The sequence below is a fragment of the Ochotona princeps genome, chromosome 11, assembly GCF_030435755.1.
Source record: "Ochotona princeps isolate mOchPri1 chromosome 11, mOchPri1.hap1, whole genome shotgun sequence".
Classification (NCBI taxonomy): domain Eukaryota; kingdom Metazoa; phylum Chordata; class Mammalia; order Lagomorpha; family Ochotonidae; genus Ochotona; species Ochotona princeps.
This window is the reverse complement of record NC_080842.1, coordinates 34,764,398-34,768,675: the sequence shown is the minus strand read 5'-3', so window position 1 is coordinate 34,768,675 and position 4,278 is coordinate 34,764,398. Positions and strand designations below refer to the sequence as shown.

Here is a 4,278-nt window from a genome sequence, read left to right as displayed (position 1 = left end):
ATCACATTTATAATTTTCATTTGTAATCTGAACTCAATCAGTATGCCCCACCATTCCCAAGTAATCTTCTAAATGTCATTATACTGCACTTGTATATTATATATACAACACACATTCTATCTTTTAAATGTCAGTCCAGTATTTATGGGGGTCCCAGGCTTGCAGCAACAATGTTTTCTCAGCGAAGAGTACAGTTTTGGAGTATTGATACTTGTGTCAGTTCTCTTCCCATAACATTTTTGCTTCAGAAAACTACCACACGTGTAATTTTCTTCAGGAACTGCATATCCAAACTTTTTACATGTGGTTTTCTTCAGGTATTGCATAGTCACCTTTTCTGGAAATGAACATTTTGTGGTAGACTAATGTTGGAACAGTTTTGTTTGTTGCTTAGCAATGTCAGGGTTGCTACTAGCAGTTTGAAGAGCTGTTTCCCTCTGCATTCATCACGAAACACAACATCTTCCACTCTGCCTCTCGGCACAGGAATGGATGAATGTAAGTTCTAGTCTCAGGGTTGCCGTAGCAACAATGTGTCCAGTAGTCACATCTTCTACAACTGTAAGAGAATAGTCCCCGGATTTCTTCATATGCTCAAAAGATGTCATAACCTGTTCAGGATTGATGACTCCAGTCTCCATCAGCTGGCCCAATACCTCAAAAACGAAAAAGAACAAAATGAAACAAAGCAAAACACGTGTATTGAAGTGAGCAGTACAAAGAGGCCTCAAAGGAAGCCTTATTCAGGATGTGTGGGGGAGATGGCTGGAGAAACTGTGGCTGTGTTCTGACTCCAGTTTACTTCTCTGAGCAGGTAAGGACCTAACATGGGCATCTTATCAGGTGTCACTGTTGCAGTTAGATGAAGGAGGCCTGGTGGTAGGTGCTCCTCTCCAGGCACGGCAGACCCTGGGCTGCCCAAGCACACGGTACAGGATCCGGATCTGGCTTCAGAGCCAGCCCCACCTCCTCCTCCTTCACCTGTGCTCATGCCAAGGCCATGGCAGGAACCCTGGTCTAAATGTGGGCAGTGCCAATGCTCCCACACTGCTCTGGCCTCCTGGCACAGCTCTGTGCATATTCAGTGCAGACCCAGGTGCCAGTTGGGCCTGCGGGGACTCTGGGAATAAAACATAAATTCTTGTGTGGACTTTTCAGACTCATCCTATGCAAGAATCAAAAATGAAACTGTGCACCAATAAGAATACTCACCTTGAATTCACTTCACACAGACATTTTGCAGTCCCTTCCGGGAAGCCTGCTGTTTAGCTTCCCAGCACTGCCGAAACTCTCCCGGCTCCTCAGCAGTGGCTCCTCTGCTTTTCGTGATGGAGAGTCTCTGGGCAGGAATGCTGGAAGCCCCACGTGCCCAGGAGTGACACCTGGGCTGATGATGAGCAGGCTATGCATGGTATTACAAGCTCCTCGGAATGGTTCCACTACTGCTCTGATTGGTAACGCATTGAAGCACTTTATAAACTTTATAGCTCCTCCATAATTTTGAATCACTTTAAAGTGCTCATGCTCCAATCCGTAAAGTCTTCCTTAAGGGCTGCAGATGTATAAAAGGCACATGATCCAAATGACAGTAATCAACTCCTTCAATTTTACATGTGGAAATTACTGTGGGCTTCTCTCCCCGCCCCCCCCCCCCCGAACACTGTGTATTGGCTGTTCACCAAGTACAAACAAAATGGTCATAAGGACACAGTGCACAAAATATCCATTTTGCACCTGCACCAAGTAATCCAATTATAAACGTTTTGTTTAAAAAGAAATCTTTTAGTTATCTACCTGTGGTAGATGTGTGTGTGTGTGTGTGTGTGTGTGTGTGTGTGTGTGAATGTGTGCGCTACACTTGCCCAGGAACCTGGTCAACTGGAGTCATCCAGAAGAGCCATTCAGGAATCTTCTGATGGCAAATCTTTGGGAATGCCCTTGAAATAACAGGCAGGCACCCACCATGCCAGGAGAAGCCAGAGAAGGAATGGAGCAGGAGATAGATCCTGCACTTCAAAGATCATGAAGTTCTTTCTGAGTTGAACTAGATCTGTAAAGGTTTAAACTAGTAACTGAGGCGCTCCCTAACATGGTCCTGTTAGCACTAACTGGCATTTGTCTTCAGATCAATGACTCCATTCAGGTTAGGTCCTTCCAGCTACCCAATGATTCCAGTTCTGGTTGGGATCCTTCACAACTAAACCATATCAAACTCAGCACTGTTTCTCAACCAAGGTGTCACAGTAGTGTAGTGTAAACAATGTTGCTACTTAGGGGACAAGTGCCATGATCTTTATAGAAACATTGAAGCATCTAGCTTTGTTGCACCTCAAATGAGGTTTAATTGATAGAACACAGAAGATGAAATGCCTGTGTCAGGAGAATGCTTGGCACTCCTTGTACATTTCGGTCTGGTGCAGCTTGGTCTTCAGCTGACCAGCAGGTGCAACCAGCTCAGGCTGCCTAGCAAAGAGTGCTGCGTGTAGCCTGACTCTTCACCAGACGCTGACTTTCTTTGCTATCATGCCTGTTGAAGACACACACTGAGGAAGCCAGTGAAAGCGTGGACACTTACTGTGTGGCATTAGGTGTCCAGGTAAAGATGTATGATCAGTTGTTTCAAGCATATTTATGGCTGAGTGTTCTTAGGTCCAATGAGGAGACAATCCAGTGAGAGCAGAAAAATCCTTCTGTAGAGGGATATTTGGTTTTGAGTCTCTGCAGTTACACGACATCAGGAGAGGATACATGCCAATCCATGCAGGATGTGATAGTTCCTGATGGAAGAAGAGAACACTGATTTCACAAGACTGACCAAGTTGAGGTAGAAGAGCAGGCTTGTGGTAACACTGTTCCATGTGAATCTCCCTCTGAGTTTGTGTGAGTCTAAAACTGTTGGGAAATCACGATGACATAAACTTCTACTCTACGTTCCCCTGCTCTGGCAGCTGAGCTATCGAAGGGTGCACAGCATGATATAAACTTGAGACATCTTCATGGTCGTCAGGTAGGTGGAGGTTTAGGTGGAGGTTTCTGACCTATAGGACACTGGGACATGCATGTGTGTTGCAGTATTTCATGAACATTTCTGTGTTTTGTTGTGTAGAGATTTTTAGTGGAGAGTCTCAGGTGGCAATAATGAGTAGGAAGTAGGGTACAAAACACTTTGTAAGGTATTGGGCCAATAAAGAATTTCCCCTTACAAGGCAGCAGTGCTTCAGTTAATAGATGCTGAGGCAAATACAGATAAAAGCTCAGAAGAACTATGCAAAATCATGAACTCTCCTTGATGTGCCTCTACTGATGCAACCAGACTGTCCCTGTCCTAACCTAATTCCCAGAGAAGTGCAGCTTATTGTGGGGAAAAGGGTCAAAAATGCATGTAGAGGCTGAAGGAACATAAGACCCAAGTCAGTAACATGTTCATGCTAGCGTGTATCCCTATTGCTGGCCCCTTCGTTTCTGTGCAAGATGTAGTCCTGAAGCATTAGGTGGCTGAGCCAGACAGGCATAGAAATGCTGGGAGAGCAAGTCCCTGCTTCTTATACCTGAAAGGGATGTCTCACCCCCAATTCAGGTGTGTGAGCCTAAGCCCTGCACCCCCTACTTGCCATAAGCTGGGAGACTGGAATCCTTGTTGGTTCTTGGGGTGACTTACGTGGCTACTTGGTTGCTGCTTTCTATGCGGTGGGCCAGTGTTGCCCGTTGCACCTGTGCCGCCTGGTCGTGCTGAGGATGTGGAGTCCATTGCTGATCTTTTTCTCCATTGTGGTACCCGCTCACTGCTCAGTGGAGCAGTGCTCACGCCAACTCATCACTTAGGATGAGTATAAGGCCAACGTCCATAAACAATGCTTATTATGTAAATATTGCTCAGAGATAAAACATGTTTTAAATATTCCAACAAGAAAGGTATCACAAATATTAATAATGAGAAAAGATACTATAGAGCAAAATAGGTGTTAAGAATAATGGTATGCTGTAACAGATTTTTACTATATTCCAGCAATACAGATATCAAAAATATTAATAATGAAAAAACATATCATAGTGTAAAATAGGTGTTAAGAATAACATAATGCTGTAAAAGATTTTTCAAATATTCCAGCAATACAGCTATCAAAAATATTAATAATGAGAGAAGATACCATAGAATAAAATAGGTGTTAAGAATAACATGATACTGTAAAATATTTTTCAAATATTCCAGCAATACAGCTATCAAAAATATTAATAATGAGAGAAGATACCATAGAATAAAATAGGTGTTAAGAATAA

General features: G+C 43.5%; 1 long non-coding RNA gene across 1 annotated transcript; it reads right to left on the bottom strand.

The window, feature by feature from the left end:
- Window positions 1-954: 954 nt before the first annotated feature.
- LOC131481437 (uncharacterized) lies at window positions 955-3,911 on the bottom strand. Its single transcript, XR_009246332.1, has 3 exons — window positions 3,659-3,911; window positions 2,576-2,777; window positions 955-1,552 (listed from the first exon to the last, which is right to left on the bottom strand). It is a non-coding gene; the product is annotated as an uncharacterized LOC131481437 (long non-coding RNA).
- Window positions 3,912-4,278: the final 367 nt, after the last annotated feature.